The sequence below is a fragment of the Manis pentadactyla genome, chromosome 3 (assembly GCF_030020395.1).
Source record: "Manis pentadactyla isolate mManPen7 chromosome 3, mManPen7.hap1, whole genome shotgun sequence".
In the NCBI taxonomy this organism is placed as follows: domain Eukaryota; kingdom Metazoa; phylum Chordata; class Mammalia; order Pholidota; family Manidae; genus Manis; species Manis pentadactyla.
Window position 1 is genome coordinate 126262733 of NC_080021.1, and position 19205 is coordinate 126281937.

The window sequence follows — 19205 nt, forward strand, 5'->3', positions numbered from 1 at the left end:
AACATTAACATGCCGATGGGGAAAACTATTCTAAAAGAGGTTCCATCCAATACCAGGGCTCAGTGGTAGTAAATAAAAAACAACAGAAAAAAGTAGGAAATCATAATATTCCATTTTGGACCTACTGAGCAGATGGGAGAGATTTATTAAAAAAATAAAAAATAAAAAGCACTTGTTTCTGAAAGCAAAAATATGCTATTACTATGTTTTCAACTATAATTTTATTTCTTCAGTTTTTCCATGGTATGAATGTACTATTATAGGTTGAATAACACATTCAGGGTTTCCCAAGTGCATGGGAGAAAAGCATTTCATTAAGGCATGTTACGCTGTTACTTCAAGGGTCTGGTCAGTTACACATGTGTGCGATCATCATTTCCTGCCCTGAGATTCCATCTAAACCTATAAATGTTACATGGAGCCTGTTTGAAAAGCAGCACTGAATTTGGTTTAAAGAACGTGCATTTTATTACTAACTGACACATTAAATTTCAGGTTATCTTGAAACTATAAAAATGTAAAAAGCAAATGTGTATTTAATTAATTACATTCTATACTGCCCAACATTCATGTAATGTCTTTTTGTAAATTAAGAATAATTTTGGATTATGCTTCCTAACTTATCAAACCGTTCATGGAAAAAGTGACCCCTCTGAAAGGAAGGGAGCGACACACAGCAGCAATTCACTGGAGAATTCCGCTTTATTAGGGAAAGGTGCTGGGTTATATAGGAAGGGGCATGAGCTGATTGAGGTGTCACTTCTACGGGGCTGGTGGCTATTGGCTAGGTGCTGGGATTGGGAGGGGAGCGAAAGGTGATTGGGCTTCAGGTGGCGCCGGCAGGAACTGAGGACCCAGAAGAGAAGCAGGAAGTTCGCCATCTTATGGGTGGGGGCCCTTCATTCCCCTCTTTCTCCTCTGTGGGGTTGTGGACGTTGCTTTCTCTCTGACTGCTTCGTGCTGAACGGGGGCGGAGAAGGGAGTGAGAGCTTGAGGACTGGGAGGAAAGGGTTGATAGGACTCCCCACAGTAAGGACGAGTAGATGTGGACTTCTTCAGGTTGGAAATCAGTGAAGGTTCCCTGTAACCATAGGTCGAGGACTTGTTGATTCTAATGGTGCCAAGAGGATACGGGTGCCAGAAGCCAGGCGTCTGTGGCTATTGTTTCCAGGAACAGTTTCCAGCGGAGAGAGGGGTCCATCTCAGCGTGTGGTGAGGAGGTTACGTGAGGGTGAGGGATCTTCTGTGGCTAAAAGCTGGTAGTTCCTGAGTAAAAGCTGGTTGAAAGTTTGATTAGAGATTTTACCGACTTGGGATTTGACAAACTTTACTATACAAGGTAAGAAGAGACAGGTGAGAAGAATGATTATTATAGGGCCTGCAATGGGCTAAAGCCAGGTAAGGAAGGGGTTTGTTAGTATTGAAGAGAATGGGTTGGAGGAGTAATATTGTGGGTACCGGGAGTTATTCATGTCAATGAGGGCAGTAATTTTTGTTTGATGCTGTCTGTAAGTCTGTCTGACTTTGAATCGCCATACAAAGGAGGCTGGGGTGGCAGGGAAGACAATAGGAATGAGGAAAAAAAGCGAGAGAGAGCGAGGGAGCAGTAAAGGAGGAAAAAGTCATGATTCGGGTATGGATGGCAAAGGGGATGAACGGGATTTTGGAGGAAAGAGGACAGTAAGGTCAGGAGTCTGGAGGGAGGGAGAGTCTGTAAACTTTTGTAGGTTAAGAGATCCTTTAGGTAATGTGGGGACAGAATGGTAAGGGGCGCCCCGAATGTCAGTTAATGAGCTTCCTTCTGCAAGAGCTGTCCAGTGGCTAATGCCCGTAGGCAGGGGGCCCATCCCCGAACTGTGGGGTCTAATTGCTTGGAAAGATAAGCTACTGGGGCAAAGGATGGGCCATAATATTGGCCTAGGACTCCTAGAGCTTGACTGGACCTCTCATGAATGTATAATGAGAAGGGCTTCGACAAATCAGGAAGATGGAGAGCTGGGGCTTCCACAAGGGCTCGACGGAGCTTAATGAAGGAGTGTCGGGGTGAGGAGGATAATGGTTCTTCAGGGGGGCCCTTGCTGAGGTCGTATAGGGGTCTTGCCAACAAGGAGAAGTTAGGGATCCACGCTCTAAAATACCCAGCCAGGCTTAGAAAGGAAAGGATTTCTGTCTTGGTTTTGGGAACGGGCAGGTCAGAGAGGAGCTGTTTTCTGTCTAAGGTAATGGACTTTCTTTGTTGAGATAGAAGAAATCCGAGGTAAGTGACAGAAGGGGAAGAGATTTGAGCTTTGACAGGGGATACCCGGTAACCTCTGGAAGCTAGAAGGTTAAGTAGGGAGGCAGTGTCAAGTTGAGACTGTTCCCACGAGGGACTGCAGAGTAGAAGATTGTCCACATATTGTAATAAGGTGGACTCGGAAGCCTTGTGGCAAACTGTCCAAGTGAGTTGTTCAGAATGTCTTGTGTATGGGTCTGTCCAGGTGAAGGCGAAAAAATCTTGGGAGGAGGGGTCCAGAGGGATAAAAAAAATGCGTCCTTGAGATCTAGGACTGAGAAGTGGGAGGCTGAGGCAGGGATCTGCGATAAAAGGGTATATGGATTTGGGACTAAGGGATGGATAGGGACGATGGCCATGTTGATGAGGCGAAGGTCTTGGACAAGGCGGAAAGATCCGTTGGTTTTTTTAACAACTAATATGGGGGTATTAAACGGGGAGTGAGTGGGTCTGAGGTAATTTTTGTTTAAAAGGTTTTGAATGATGGGTTGGAGGCCTATGAGGGCTGAAGTGGTTGGGGGGTATTGGGCCTGACAGATATACTGAGAGGGGTTATGTAATTTGATAGAAGCAGGAGGACATAGAGCCATGGAGGGGCTTGTAATGTCCCAAACTTTGGGATTTACAGGGTGTATGAGGGCGGAACTGGAACTTTCATTGGGTAGAGGGGGGTTGTCAGCTATGAGGGCCATTAGAAAGGGAGTACTGGGGGCTGTGGGAGTGGATATAGTTATGGAAACATGGAGGAGAGAAAGGATGTCTCGTCCTAGTAAGGGGATGGGACACTGGGGCATAACCAGGAAGGAGTGGGAGAAAGGTATGGGATTGTCTTGGATTGTGCATAAAAGGGGGGGGGTTTAATGGGAAAATCTGTTTACCTCCTACTCCGACTATATGAGTAATGGCAGGCGTGGTAGGGCCCCGGTATTCCCGCAAGACTGAGAAGGTCTGGCTCCTGTGTCTAGGAGGAAAGAGATGGGGCGACCGTCTACTATTAAAGTAACCCTGGGCTCCTGTTTGGTGATGGAAATGGTCGGGCGAGAAGCCCCCGGGCCCCGTCAGTCTTCTTCTGCCAGCCCCACTACGGAGGGCTTAGGATGGGGGTTGTTCGTCCAGCCTCCCCTTTGGGTGGCTGGGCAATCAGACTCCCAGTGGCCCTTTTCGTGGCATCTGGGGCATGGGGTGGTAGCCCTTGACTAATGTTCTTCTTGTCCGCACTTGAAACAAGCTCCTGGGGGCGGCTTGTTTGTAGAGGAGTGCCCAGGTTGTGGTTTTATCAGCTGGGCCAACATTTGGAAATTGGCCTGATCAGCCTTTTGTTTACGGCGTTCTTTCTCCTCCTCCCGGTTATGAAAGACTTTAAAGGCCACTGTTAGGATCTCAGTCTGTGGGGTAGCAGGGCCCTGTTCTAACTTTTTGAGTTTAGCTTTAATGTCGGGGTAGCTTTGAGCCAGGAAGTATGTCATAAGGACATGTCTCCCGTCAGGCGTTTCTGGGTCTAGGCTGGTATACTGTAATAGGGCTTGAGTGAGTCTAAGAACTCAGAGGGTGTCTCCTCCCTCCTTTGAATTATGTCTTGGAGCTTTTGAAAATTGACTACTTTACGAGCTGCCTTTTTCAGACCTGTTATTGAGCAGGAGACAAAAATATCTCAAGAGCGGAGACCCACAGCAGTGTTATAATCCCAGTGTGGGTCTTGTTCGGGGACAGCGGTGGGGCCAGGGGGATAGGTGGGGTCAGTCCTGTGGGTTTCGGTGGCGTGCGTTTGGGCGAAGTCCCAAACTCTTCTACGCTCTTCAGGAAGGAGGGTATTGGCCAGGAGCATGAAAATATCATGATGTGTGAGGCTGTATGACTGGAGGGTCCATTGAAACTCCTTGATATATGTCGTGGGATCAGTGGAAAAGGAACCTAGGTGTTTCTCCAGTTGGGCTAAATCTCCTAAGGAGAAATGGACGTGAATGCGCACGATGCCTTCGGATCCTGCTACTTCTCGAAGGGGGGCAATAATTTTGGGAGGCTTTCGGGACTGAGTCTGAGGGGGACTGAAGGGTTCAGGCTCAGTCTGTGGGGGAGAAACAGGTGATGGGGGCAAAGACAGAGGAGGCTCCTGGAAATTAGTTGGAGGGGGGCTGAAAGGCTCAGGCTTGAACTGCAAGAGGGGTGAGGTGGGGGAGGAGATGGTGGTGGAGGAAGGGGGAAGGGCTGTTGTAGGAGAGGAGGGGAAGGCAGTGGCGACAGCAGTGGTGGAGGAAGGGGGGAGGGGCTGTTGTGGGAGAGGAGGGGGAGGCGGCTGCTGCCGCAGAAGAGAGCGGAGGGGTTGTGGGAGGGGGAAGGGAGTGAAAGGGAGGCTTTTGCGGGGGAGACGGCTTGCAGGCTAGGAGAATTTGGGGGGAGGCAGTGGGAGGAGGTGGAAAGCTTCGATATAGGGAATCTCCTTCCAGTTTTTCAGGCACTGGCAGTAGTTAAAGAGATCGCGAGTGATGTTAGGATCAAGAATTCCCCCTGCGGGCCATTGGTTGTTATTGTTTAGGGGGTATGTCGGCCAATCTTGGGAGCAGTATTTACGGGGAGGTTTTGGTTTTATATCAGGCGTCAGGGAGAGGGTGGCTAGATACTTGAGCAGGCATTCAAGAGGTGAATGCTTTATATCAGGCGTCAGGGAGAGGGTGGCTAGATACTTGAGCAGGCATTCAAGAGGTGAACTTTCAGGGAGGGATGAGGAGGCTCCCATGGCTAAAGGACAGAGAAGGAGACAAACAGGGGAAGACGAACGGAGATCCTCGGACTGGGAGCAGACCACAAGGAGACAAAGGGCGTCCCCGATGATCCTTGGTGGTCTGCGGAAACTCGTATACGAGTCGGAATTTCTTAGGAAGTGTGGGTCGTCACCCAGACTTCTCTAAGAAGGCAGAGTGCCAGAGTCCAAGGTACCTAGTACTAGGAGTTTTCGGCGGAAGGAACGGAAGGAGGAGGGGGGGAGAAAGGGAGCGTTCTCATCCGCAAAGGAGTCACCTCGTTTATGGCTGTTGGAGGAGGGGCCTGAGGGTCCGCCGCAGCCGTGAAGGCCTAAGGCGGGGAGAATTCCCTCCTCGTCCCCAAGCGTCAGGGCCTTGCCGGATGATCACGGTCAATGGCACTGCGATAGCTCGGGGAAGAGTGGCCTGCTCTGGGGGAAAACTTACCCAAAGGCCAAAGAGCAGTGGTGAGTGTGAGGAGCCAGTGCCGGAAAAAGAGGATGAGGGCAAGCTGCTGCTGGTGTCGGGGGGAAGATGGGGCCCAGTTGGGGTGTCCCGTCTCCCGGGTTTCGGCACCAATGAAAGGAAGGGAGCGACACACAGCAGCAATTCACCGGAGAATTCCGCTTTATTAGGGAAAGGTGCTGGGTTATATAGGAAGGGGCATGAGCTGATTGAGGTGTCACTTCTACGGGGCTGGTGGCTATTGACTAGGTGCTGGGATTGGGAGGGGAGCAAGAGGTGATTGGGCCTCAGTTGGTGCCGGCGGGAAATGAGGACCCAGAAGAGAAGCAGGAAGTTCGCCATCTTATGGGTGGGGGCCCTTCACCCTCCCCATAAGAAGGGGATAGATAATGTGGATGTGTAAGTACATTAGTTTGGCCCACCAACTCATCATTTAGTGAGACAGAAGAACCAGTGGTGGCATCCAAGTGGTGTGAATGAGGACACATCCAAAAAGTCAACTCTGCTCCCTTAACGTGAGTCACATGGGATCCATCTACTCTAAGTTACCTTCTTCTGCTCTCATCCCTCAGGCCAGGGCTTCAGTAACTACCACAGCTACTTCCACAGCGCCTTCCAGTTGTCTAACTGGAAAACTACTTGCTTTATGTCTACTAATTTTAACTGAGATCTTTACACTCCACTAGAGAAAGGCTTTAATGTCTGTGATGTTAAAAATACCCAGTCATTTATGTATTGGTTTATTTTTTATGTTTTTTAAATATTCATGATCAGAATACTAAATCACTCCTCCACAGACCACCAAAATATATTAAGAGACACTAAAACACTAGAGATAATCTAAAGCCTTCAATAAAAATACCTAATTTTGAATTTTTTTGTTCATGATTTCAGGTTAACATAAGGGAGATAATATCAAAACCAATAGAAAATGAATTTGTAACCAACTCAGTTGATCGCTAACTAAAGCATTAAATTAAAATAATAATAAACAGTTTTCTTCATTAACAAAAGCAAATTTTATTAAGATTGGTATCCTGCTTTTTCACTCTGAACTGCAGGAATCGGAACAAAGAATAAAAACTACTCCCCATGCTAGAGAATCCTCATGGTCATAGAGTTTAATACAAAATAATACAATCTGACATCAAGAAGAGCTATGGCTTGAGATTACCCAATTTCCTTTATCCCCAGCCCAATCTCACTCAGTGCTTCAGTGGTAATGACCATCTAATAAGGCTATGCAGCACCACCATCTAAAGTGAAGAAACAGAAGCTAAATTCTGGCAATGAATGAAATAACAGACTTAAGTGTATTATGAACAAAATGAAGAGTTAAATTGTTCATTTTGTTGTAGCTGTAGTTGCTTTGATTTGGTAGCTCAGACCCAAAGCCTGGTGGTGTCCTGGCCGTGTGATCCAATGGTGAGGGAAAGGAGAGGATAAGAGGTGAGCATCCACAGAAATGCCCCAGGTCCTGGAACTGCTGTAAGATACCAGAGAGCAAAACAGATTGCTAGGGGTGAACAGGAAGGATGGGCGGGGATAAAATTGCATTTCCAGAAGCTCTCATCTGGCCTTGTGTATCTCCATATCAATAGGTGTTCCCAAGGGTGGAGAGAAGTAGTCCATCTCCGTATCAATAGGTGATTACAATGATGGGGGAAGTGAGTGTATAATTGGAGTGGAGAAGTTTGCTGGGGTCCCTTTTTGTAGCTGGGTTGCTAGAGACACAGACAAGCAGAAGCAGACAATTGCTTGTAAGAAATATACAAGTTTCTCTCACTTTATTTCTCCCTTTGACTGCGTTCAGTTTCGAAGGTATTTTGCCCTGGGCTGGGAAAATATTTTCCACTCGAGTTACATCTGTCATAGCTGGCAGGATCTCTGAACCCAAAATCTGTCTTCATGGGTGTGACCCTTGAGCAGGCTGTCCCTAGAGATGGTCAGGAGATACATAGACCCCCACTGTGGATGGTGGGGAGGCCCCAGTGGCTGCAGTGCTGGAGGGGGCTGCTTCACCTGGGAACCTCCTATCTGTGGGGCTTCCAATTCAGGAACCCATCCATAGTGGGGAATTGGTCTAGGGTAAAGCACCTCCTCAAGGGGTGGGGCCTTGCCCAGAATTTGGGAAGGGTGTAGACACTGGAAGCTGTGGAATCAGCCCTCCATGAGCTAGAAGACTGCATAGAGGCCCAGAGAGGCCATGTAGCAGCTGGGATTGTGGGATGTCTTTTTCTCGAGATAGTAGAAAGGATTATCGAGGAGGGAGACACTTCAGCATTGGGTGGTGGAGCTGGGTGGTGAGCTATGGGATGCCCTTAAGAGAGACTGTTACTGAGAAGACAGGTCACACTCCCTGGAGGTATGTTAGCAGTGCGGGAGGAGGCAGCTGAAGAATCTGCATTGTAATAGGCCACTGGGGGTGGGGAGGAAGGAGCAGTGCCTTCAGCCCTGGAGATGGTAGAGGAGGATGAGGGGGTGGGGATGAGGGCCAAACTGTTGCCGAGGCCACCGCCTGAGGCACCTGCCTCTCCTGTATTAAAGGTCTGCCAGGTTGTAATTAAGAAAATAAAAACACAACCACCGTGGGCTCCTCAGGAGGAGGAGTAGCCGCCTCCCTGGGTTGTGAAGCGCCCCATGCTCCTCTATACCTAGGATGAGCTGGTGGACATGAGCATACAGTTTTGGCAAAAGCTGTTGGAACTTCTGCCTACATGGCTTTTACATCTTTGGGGTATGGGGATGGAAAACATCATGTCAGGTTCTGAAATGGGTAGACTGGCTTCCTTGACCACTCACCCTTCCCTCTGGCAGCAGTTGCAAAGTGCCCATCACACCTCAGGGAATCAGGCACTTCTGGATTGGATGGCAGCAGCTATCATGGCAGTTTGGCCTAAAAAGGGTGATTTACCAAACTTACCCACTAGCTGGGAAACATATGCAGAGCTCCAGCAGGTGCTACGGGGGCTATGCATGAAAAATATATCCTATAATATGGACCCCCTAGGGCCCTGATGAAGATTTGTTCACTGTAGGAATGAGAAATTTGGAGATCCATACAGCTCCCCCGTCTCTCTTTGGGACCCTAGTGACTATTCTTCCCCCAACAAAGGGTAACCCATAAGTGAGGCTACTCATACTTTAGCACAGCTGGGGGAGGTTGAAATAATAAGAGCAGAGAAGGAAGTATGAGTTATGAGGGCCCATAAAGGAGTTGCAAAGAGCCCTGTGAAGGTCTTGAGGACCCAGATGTGCGTTGATTTGATAAAGGCCGGGGTAGTGAAAGAAAAACTTCATGGGAAGCCCAATAGGATCTTGTTAGAACTGTGGCACCAATTAAAGCCAGGGCAGCAGTTCCATACGCTGAGGTCCAGGACACGGAAGCCAAAGGCAAAGCCCCATATCCAGCCTGCATTTCTGCAAGATTTCCTGGGGGACAGTACTCAGGCTCCACCTGGGCCCTCACCGCCACAGGAGGATAATTAGTCATTGTGGTTCGACTGAGGGAAGGGTCAAGGCCCCCACCCTGGGGGACATGGTGGGGACCGGAGGCCACACATAGAATTAGTAATTCATTGCTCCCCTGTGAATGTACAATGTAGCCTAGCACTGGTGGACACAGGAGCTGAGTGTTCTCTGATTTATGTCAACCCTGAGCATTTTCTTGAGACGCCTGCTGGGACAGATGGCTATGGAGGTAAGGCAATTAGAATGAAGAAAGCCCAAATCCCACTGGGGATCAGGTGTTTAACCCCAAAGGAGTATACTGTGTACATTTCTCCCATCCCTGAATATATTTTGGGGGTAGATATCCTGCAGTGGTCTGTGGTTACAGACCACTGCAGGTGACTTCAGACTGAGGGTACATGTGGTAAGGCCTGATCTGAGGGGATATGCTAAGCATCCATTCGTAGCTCTGCATGTAACTAGGCGGGTGACAAATACTAAGCAGTGTAAATTGTCTGGGGGATACAAGGCAATTGAAGAAACTCTACATAGTTGGAGTATGTGGGCATCATAAAGCCCACTCATAGTCCTTTTATCCCATGCTGTAGCTAGTGAAAAAGCGTACGGCTCTTGGCATATGACCGTGGATTATGGAGAATTGAATAGTCACATGCCCTTTTGCGTGCTGCTGTCCCCTCTATAGTAGCACTTATGGACACCCTCAGTCATGAACTAGGGACATATCATGTTGTGGAACTTGCTAATGCTTTCTTCTCTTATTGATATAGCACAGGAAAGTCGGGAACAGTTTGCCTTCACATGGGAAGGCCAGCACTGGACATTCACTGTCCTTCCACAGAGATACTTTCACGGTCCCACCATCTGTCACGGTCTTGGAGCCCATAACTTGGCCACATGGAAGAAACCACAAGTGGTGCAACTGTATCACTACATTGATGTTATCATGCTCACATCTGATTCTCTTGCAGATTTAGAAGGGGTAGTTCCTAGAGTGCTGCCACATCTACAGGAGACAGGATGGGCTGGGAACAGCACCAAGGTTCAGGGACCTGGTTTGTCTGCAATGTTCTTGGGGGTTGTCTGGTCATGAAAAAGTAAAGTTATCCCAGAAACAGTTATAGACAGGGTCCAGGCTTTCCCCACCCCTACCACTGTGACAGTATCACAAGAGTATTTAGGTCTTTTGGGCTACTGGAGAGTGTTTATTCCATGCTTGGCACAAATTCTGAAGCCTTATACCAGTTGGTATGAAAGGGCATCAGGTGGGACTGGGATGACATATGTGCAGCTGCTTTTACTGCTGCTAAATGAGCAGTCAAGGCTGTGCAGGCCTTGAGTGTAATGGACTCATGAAGGCCCCGTGAGCTAGATGTTCATGTAACCGAAGATGGTTATGGATGGGGCCTTTAGCAGTGGCTTGAATGGATATACCAACCTATTGGATTCTGGTCTCAGCTATGGAAAGGAGCAAAGATCCGGTACACCTTGACAGAAAAGCAACTGGCTGGTGTGTACCACACCTTGCTGGCTACAGAGCCTATCACCGGAACAGCTCTCTGATCAAGGTAATAAGCACCCATCCCATTGAGGGGTGGGTGCGAGACTGGATCCAAAGGCCACGGAGTGGCGTGACACATCCCTACACTGGCCAAATGGTGTGCATATTTACAGCAGTGTAGCGCCCTCTCTACTAGCCCCCTAGTGGAGAACTCCAATGCTTACTGGGGCCAGTGACATACACCAGTGGAAAGCAGGAAGAACTTGCTTTTGAGTCATTGGTGGTCAAGAGTCCTTATCAGGAGGGAAAAGTCCCAGTATATATGTGAAGATGCTTGGTACATAGACGGCTCCAGTTGTGGGCAGCCCCCAAAGTGGAGGGCTGTGGTTTTCCATCCTAAGACTGAGACAGTGTGGATGGAGGATGGACAGGGGAAGAGCAGCCAATGGGCTGAGTTGTGGGCCATATGGCTCATGATCACCCAGGAGCCCTCCCCTATACTTGTCTGCACTGACAGCTGGGCCATCTATCGTGGCCTGACCCTGTTGCTACCGACATAGTACCATGCCAACTGGATGGCTGGTCACCAGCCCCTTTGGGGGCAAAAGTTGTGGCAAGACCTATGGGCCTCTGGTCAGACTAAGACTGTTACCATGTATCATGTGACTGGCCATTTGCCTTTGGCATCCCCAGGGAATGATGAAGCAGACATACTGGCCCAGGTGCACTGGCTAGAAGGAAAGCCTGCCTCTGATGTAGCCCAATGGTTACACCACTGGGGCAAAACACAATGTGTGCTGTAGCCCATCAGTGGGGCTTGCCATTGACCTTTGAAGAAGTCAGAAGAGCTCAAAAGGAGTGCCTTGTGTGCTCTAAGAGGGAATTACAAGACCTGTAGCAACATGGGACAATAGTAAAGGGGCCGATACACCTTGTCAGGTGGCAGATAGAGTATATTCGGCCTCTACCTGTATCAGAAGGATATCAGTATGCCATAACTTGTGTGGACACAGCTATTGGCATGTTAGTTGCTTTTCCTGCATGTCATACCACCAAAAGGGGCTTAGAGCATTTCTTTGCAGCCTATGGCAGCCACAGGTGACTGAGAGCGATCAAGGCAGCCATTTTACTGGACATGCGTTTCAAGAATGTGTGCAGCAATTAGGAATAAAGTGGAAGTTTCATGTACCATATAACTGTACGGGGCAGGCATGATAGAGAGGTACAATGGATTGTTGAAATCTGCCCTGAAGAAAGACACCAATAGTCTATGGGGCTGGTCAGTTCACTTATGGACAATGCTATGGCATTGGAATGAGAAGCCCTGAAAAGGAGCCCTGAGTCCTGTGGTTATGCTAACACACCTTGCTGCCTCTCCTGTACAACTGTGTATGCAAACCAAAGAGACATTACTGAAGCCAGGATATGGCCAGCAGAACAACATCCTGCTGCCAGCCACAACTGCATTAAACCCTGGAGACACTGTTGAATGGATGTGGCCCTGGACATTTCAACACATTGACCAGTGATGGCTGGCCCTTCTGGCACCTTGGGGAAAAGGCCTGTATATTGCTGGATTCACAGCAGAGTGGTCCCCAAAGATCACAGTAGTGTACCTAAAATGTCCTGGAGGTAAGAGCATCTTGTGGGGAAATTGTGTTTTATTTTTATGGCCAGTGCATGTACCTCCTATAGCCCTATATAGTGACACATCTTTAACTCCCACAGGGAAGGGGGTGAAAGTCTGGTATTCTACACCAGGATGTGATCTAATTCATGCCACTATCCTATCACAGGACCATTCCCTTGCATGAATCCTACCTAATGGACAAGATTTGCCTATGCTGGTGTCATTAAAACATGAATCTTATCGCTCTTAAGGTTATTTTCCTCTACAGTTCCTGTGGACTGGACCTGCCCCCTGGCTGCAGCTACCGTGTGATGATTACAATGAACTCCCATTCAGCTACTGCCTGCCTGTGGAATGGGTAAGCTTTAGACTAGATCTTCTTAGGACTTTGAGCCTAGCTGAATTCTCTGGCTTCAGGATTATCATGATTTTATGGCTGTTGTGACTGTGTGTTATTAGTCTGGTTATAGTGCTCCAATTTTCTCCACAGGGGTCACTGCAGAAGATGGGGAGTGAGTAGCCTGTGAGGCGAGATTTCTGGAGGGGTGGGCTGTGGGTAAAACTGAAGTATTTCTAGAATCTCTCATCTGGCCCTGTGCATCTACGTATCAATAGATGTTTCCAAGCGTGGAGAGAAGTCGTCCATGTCTGTATCAACAGGTGATTACAAGGATGGGGGGAGCGAGTGTACAACTGGAGTGGAGAGGTTTGGTGAGGTCCCTTTCTGCAGCCAGTCACAAGAGACACAGGCAAGCAGAAGTGGATGACTGCTTATAAGAAATAAATGGGTTTCTCCCACTTTATTTCTCCCTTTGAGTGATTTTGGTTTCAAAGGTATTTTGCCCTGGGCTGGGAAAATATTTTCCACTTGGAGTTACAATGGGACCAGGCCCATGGTCCAGAGAAGGAGGGAGCTTATCCCGGCCAGGAGCCCTGTTCCTCCTAACCTGTGTGTCCACTGACCTGCGGTCTGTCAGGTCTTCTGTGTGGTCACTTGGGGAGTAGTAACTGACTAGTTGGAGGATCCCCACTACAACTGACTACATTAGGTATAAAGCTATTAAAATACAAAAACTCCACTGTACCATATAAATACATAATCCCCATTTAAAAATTTTAAATTTTTTCTCACTTTTTAGCAATTGCTGTGACACACATTCACATTTTATCTTACATAGAAAAATAAAACTAAGTTTTAAAATAATAATGGATACCTATTAACATGGTAAGAAAGTGATTTTAAAGCAGCTTTATTAGAGTAAGTGCTTTTAAGTGAGACGTATATTCTGATAACCATATTGCCTACAATAAAGGCCATAATATATTTGTGGTTCAATGTGAAGTGCCCTAAAGTGCTGAATTAGTGAAATACAAAGGAAAGCAAAAGGGAATAAAAACAAAACAGAAAAGCGCAAATAATAAGGAAGGCAATAAAGAAATAGGGAAGCATAATACTAATAGTGTTAACACTTTTGGTGTATTTTTCTTACATGCCGACAAATATTTTTTGTTCATAGTGTAAATTCAATTTCCTGAGAATTCACTCACAGAAGTTGCACCTCAGTTTTGGCTCAGAAACTGCCAGGGTGATGCCCTGTCACCATGCATATGGTGTTTTCAAGTTTCCTGTTATTTATATAGCAAGATAACATTCTGTTTTCTACACTTCTGTTTAGCATATGGTAAAGAAACATAGTCCTCAAAGATATGCTTACATATGTAAATAGAATATTCACAATGGAGCATGAATAAGCCATTATTATCCCTATTCTTCCTCAGTGGGTGATAGCAAGAGAATCAAGTCAGACACAGTAAGAAATAAACTAAGAGTTATAGTTAAAGAATATTCAAAGCCTAACCTTTTTAAAATGCTTCTCATTCTGTTAATTTTCTTGTCCAAATAGAGATCATTTAATAATCTGGGATAATGTACTGAAGCAATGCATACGTGTGGTAAGAAAAAAAATTCAAGATACACAAAAGGACATGAACACTTACTTCTAAGGCCTTCAATACTGAGATCTGGAAATGACTGTACAGAGCTCACTCTTAAGTCAGGGGTGACTTCTTTCAGTGCCCTGAGGATGGTACTGACAGAGGCCCAGCTGGGCCAGAGTGACAAAGTGATTAACTTACTCATGTCACATATACCCTGGAGGTTCCAATGTGAGCCAGTCTGCTTATTTGGAATTTTATTTCCTTCCTCAAGTCACCAGTCATAAAATTGTAAGTATTTTATTAAAGAAAATCAATGAGATTCACCAAGTACAAATAGGAGGGAAAAGGCAGACTCACCATCTCTGCACCAAGCCTTGCAAACCCAGGACTGAGGTTGCTGGACAGCTCCCAGGAGCTACTGAAGGACGCCGGAGGCAAGAACGCAAAGGGAGCACTGCAACCATCTGCTAGGGGAAAACACCATGATACAGTTAACACACAGGCTGCTGCAGCTGAGGGAGAAATAAGCAATAACAACAACAAAAGAAGAAGAAAAACACGAAGACCTGGGCAAAGTTCCTTCTTGTTTTAAATTCAAAGATTTGAACACGTGTACTGCAAAGTAATTTGCACAGAGTAAAACTCACCCTTTAAAAAAGCGTGCACACTGGCGGAGCCAAGATGGTGGCATGAGTAGAGCAGCGGAAATCTCCTCCCAAAACCACATATATTTTTGAAATTACAACAAATACAACTCTCCCTCAAAGACAGACCAGAAGACACAGGACAATAGCCAGGCTACATCCACACCTGCGAGAACCCAGCGCCTTGCAAAGCAGGTAACATACAAGCCCCGGCCCGGTGGGACCCGAGCACCCCTCACCCCAGCTCTTGGCAGGAGGAGAGGAGTCAGAGCGGGGAGGGAGAGGGAGCCCAGGACTGCTAAACACCCAGCCCTGGCCATCAGCACCAGAGCACAGACACAGTGCGTGCATGGGGTGCTGGAAACTAGGGAAACAGGACAGTAAGACCAGTGAGCGGGTCCCTGCGGCCGGCGCCCCAGGAACAAGCGAGTACTTTTTGAAAGTCTTAAAAGGACAGGCCCCGTCTGCATGCAGCTGCCCATCACAAGCCGCTAGAGTTTGCTGTTCTCCTAGGAGAGGAAGGCCACAAACCAACAAGAAGGGACGTTCTCCCAGCCATCACTCGCCCCAGCTCTGCAAACTATCTCTATCGCCATGAAAGGGCAAAATCTGAGACAGACAAAAATCACAGAGACAACACCTGAGAAGGAGATAGACCTAACTAGTCTCCCTGAAAAAGAATTCAAAATAAAAATCATAAACATGCTGACAGAGCTGCAGAGAAATATGCAAGAGCTAAGGGATGAAGTCTGGAGGGAGATTACAGACATCCGGAGGGACATTACAGAAGTGAAACAAACTCTGGAAAGATTTATAAGCAGAATGGATAAGATGCAAGAGGCCATTGATGGAATAGAAACCAGAGAACAGGAATGCATAGAAGCTGACGCAGAGAGAGATAAAAGGATCTCCAGGAAAGAAACTATTAAGAGAACTATGTGACCAATCCAAAAGGAATAATATCCAGATTATAGGGGTACCAGAAGAAGAAGAGAGAGAAAAAGGGATAGAAAGTGTCTTTGAAGAAATAATTGCTGAAAACTTTCCCAAACCTGGGGAGGAAATAGTTGCTCAAGCTATGGAAGTACACAGAACTCCCAACAGGAAGGACCCAAAGAGGACAACACCAAGACACATAATAATTAAAATGACAAAGATTAAGGACAAGAACAGAGTATTAAAGGCAGCCAGAGAGAGAGAAAAGGTCACTTACGAAGGAAAACCCATCAGGCTATCATCAGACTTCTCAAAAGAAACCTTACAGGCCAGAAGAGAATGGCATGATATATTTAATGCAATGAAACAGAAGGGCCTTGAACCAAGGATACTGTATCCAGCATGATTATCATTTAAATATGAAGGAGGGATTAAACAATTCCCAGACAAGCAAAAGTTGAGGGAATTTGCCTCCCACAAACCACCTCTACAGGGTATTTTAGAGGGACTGCTGTAGATGGGAGCACTCCTAAAAAGAGCACAGAAGAAAACACCCAACATATGAAGAATGGAGGAGGAGGAATAAAAAGGGAGAGAAATAATCATCAGGCTGCGTTTATAATAGCTCAATAAGTGAGTTAAGTTAGACAGTAAGGTAGTAAAGAAGCTAACCTTGAACCTTTGGTAACCATGAATCTAAAGCCTGCAATGGCAATAAGTACATATCTTTCAATAATCACCCTAAATGTAAATGGACTGAATGCACCAATCAAAAGACACAGAGTAATAGAATGGATATAAAAGCAAGACCCATCTATATGCTGCTTACAAGAAACTCACCTCAAACCCAAAGACATGCACAGATTAAAAATCAAGGGACGGAAAAAGGTATTTCATGCAAACAATAGGGAGAAAAAAGCAGGTGTTGCAATACTAGTATCAGACAAAATAGACTTCAAAACAAAGAAAGTAACAAGAGATAAAGAAGGACATTCAATAATGATAAAGGGCTCAGTCCAACAAGAGGATAGAACCATTATAAACATATATATACCCAATACAGGAGCACCAATATATGTGAAACAAATACTAACAGAATTAAAGGAGGAAATAGAATGCAATGCATTCATTTTGGGAGACTTTAACACACCACTCACTCCAAAGGACAGATCCACCAGACAGAAAATAAGTAAGGACACAGAGGCACTGAACAAAAGCTAAAGATCAAGAAATGGGACTTCATCAAACTCAAAAGCTTCTGCACAGCAGAAGAATTTAAAATGAAGACAGCCTATAAATGGGATAAAATTTTTGCGTACCCATGTATCAGACAAGGGTTTAATATCTGAAATATTTAAAGAATTATACAATTTAATAACAAAAAAAGCAATCTGATTTAAAAACTGGCAGAACCAAACAGACATTTTTTCCAAAGAGAACATGAAAATGGCCAACAGGCCATGAGACAATGCTCAACATCACAAATTATCAGGGGCACTGCAAATAAAACCCATAATGAGATACCACCTTACACCTGTTAGAATGGGTATCATCAAGAAGACAAAGGACAAGTGGTGCTGGTAAGGATATGGTGAAAAGGGAACCCTTGTATGTGTTGGTAGGAATGTAAATTAGTCCAACCACTATGGTAAACAATATGGAGGGTCCTCAAAAATTTCAAATGAAATCTGCCATGCAATCCAGCAATTCTACTTCTGGGTCTATCCCAGAATTCCATTTCCTTATGACCAAAGGAAGTGAACACAGAAATTCAATGAGATGTTTCAATAATCAGTCCCATGCTTATCATAGCATTATTCACTATAGCCAAGATATGGAAATAACCTAAGTGTCCATCAGTAGATGAATGGATAAAAAAAGATGGGGTGTAATATGCACAATAGAATATTATTCAGGCAGGAGAAAGGAAGATATACTGCCATTTGCAGCAACATGGATGGACCCTGAGCACATTATGCTAAGTGAGGTAAGTCAGAGTCAGACAAGTATTGTATGATATCATGTATATGTGGAATCCAGAAAAGTCACACCTGTGGAAAAAATTTTTTTAAAAATGGAGAGTAAAATGGTGTACAAACTTGTAACAAGTACTAAATAAGCCAGAGAGGTCTAAAGTAAAGCACATCGAATATAGACAATATAGTACTAAATGTAACGCGATAGTTATAATGGCAACCATATTCCAATAGTAAATGTATCAAAGTAATACACTGTACACCTTAATCCTACATGTCAAATTTATACAATAAAATAACAAATATATAAATATAAAAAAGATGCTCCAAAATGCCTCTTTATTTCCTGGGTTGCCCTTGTGTAATTCCTACCCCTGTGCGTGGGTAGGACCCGTGACTTGCTTTTAACCAACCACATAAAGTTGGGATGATGGAAATGAATATATAATTACATAAAATTGTAAAGCCCGTGATTTGTAAAGTATCCATCTTCCTTGCTGGCTCTAATGAGGCAAGCTACCATGTAGGGGAACCCCATGTGTCAAAGAGCTATGAGCAGCCAACCACAAGGAGCTGAGGGGACCCCAGCCAAACATCAGCAAGAAACTGATGCTCAGTTCTACAGCCATAAGGAAATGAATTTTGCCAACAGCTTCAATGAGTTTGGAAACAGATTCTTCCCACTGAGCCTCAGTGAGATGGCAGCCTAGCTGATACCTTAACTGTATCCTTGAGACCCCAAACAGAGCCCCCTCAAAGCTGTGCCTGGACTCCTGGCATGAAGAAACTGTGGGATAATAAATGTGTGTTCTTTTAAGCTGTTAAAAGAAATGATTTCTGTAGATACCAGATATGACTGAGAATTTAAAAATAATAATTTGAAGACATTATAACCAATGTTATTACAAACCTAGCTATAGCTTTAAGGGAACAGGTAAATGTGAACTTTTGCTAAAGAGCAATGAATACTACTTCCTATGTAACTCTGAGATTTGACAGGATTAGTATCCGAACCAGAATACCAGGCATGAAAAGGGTATAGAGTCTTCCAAGACTTATTACACAGGGACGGAAAGAGGGTTGTATGTCAGGTTTGTAAGATCTCAAAGAGACTTCCTGCCCTCAAAGGCCAATGTAGACTGGAGAGCATATGAGAGCAGAGTAAATGGAAGAGAATCTAAGTAATCCTGAAGTTAACAGGCAACAGATATACTCTAGACATATTAGTCCATCAGCATGACTGACATCAGCCAGAAGATTTTTTTCAGCCCAAAGTAATAAACCTGCAAAGTATCAGATGGGATCCTTTGTCTGCATTTGGCTACAATGCAGTTAGTAAGGGACAGTGTCAGAATCCTTGAGAAAACAACAATCGTGACATCTCAGGATTTACTGTGCCGAGGAGGGAGCCCTGAGAATAGTCAGATGTTTATCTGAGACCTCAAAGATGATTTGAAAAAGTGAGGAAGATGGTAAGTATATTCCAATGAAATATGTTTTTTGTGTGAATTTTAACTCTTAATAATTTCAAGCTCTGAGATATTAGAGATTTGAGTTGGTTTTCTAATTTGAAGATAATATCTGAGAAAAAAATGGGAAATGCTACGTAATATCACCTCACAGACATCAGAGCA

General features: G+C 45.5%; 3 long non-coding RNA genes across 6 annotated transcripts in view; 1 reads left to right on the forward strand and 2 right to left on the reverse strand.

The window, feature by feature from the left end:
- LOC130682941 (uncharacterized) overlaps positions 1-19205 on the forward strand; it is a 68939-nt gene that overhangs the window by 41953 nt on the left and 7781 nt on the right. For 2 of the 3 annotated variants that reach the window (XR_008996410.1, XR_008996411.1), the window contains exon 2: positions 12346-12435. This is a non-coding gene — a long non-coding RNA (uncharacterized LOC130682941). Of the gene's footprint in view, positions 1-12328; positions 12436-19205 lie in introns of all 3 variants that reach the window. The other variant, XR_008996409.1, reaches the window with a different exon arrangement.
- The window catches only part of LOC130682940 (uncharacterized), a 59293-nt gene that overhangs the window by 27063 nt on the left and 13025 nt on the right, over positions 1-19205 (reverse strand). Inside the window, exons 1-2 of one of the 2 annotated variants that reach the window (XR_008996408.1) lie at positions 14663-17201; positions 14373-14479 (exon numbers count right to left, since the gene is read on the reverse strand). This is a non-coding gene — a long non-coding RNA (uncharacterized LOC130682940). Of the gene's footprint in view, positions 1-14372; positions 14483-14662; positions 17202-19205 lie in introns of those variants that run through there. The other variant, XR_008996407.1, reaches the window with a different exon arrangement.
- Positions 445-12321, reverse strand: LOC130682942 (uncharacterized). Its single transcript, XR_008996412.1, has 2 exons — positions 8281-12321; positions 445-1277 (listed from the first exon to the last, which is right to left on the reverse strand). It is a non-coding gene; the product is annotated as an uncharacterized LOC130682942 (long non-coding RNA).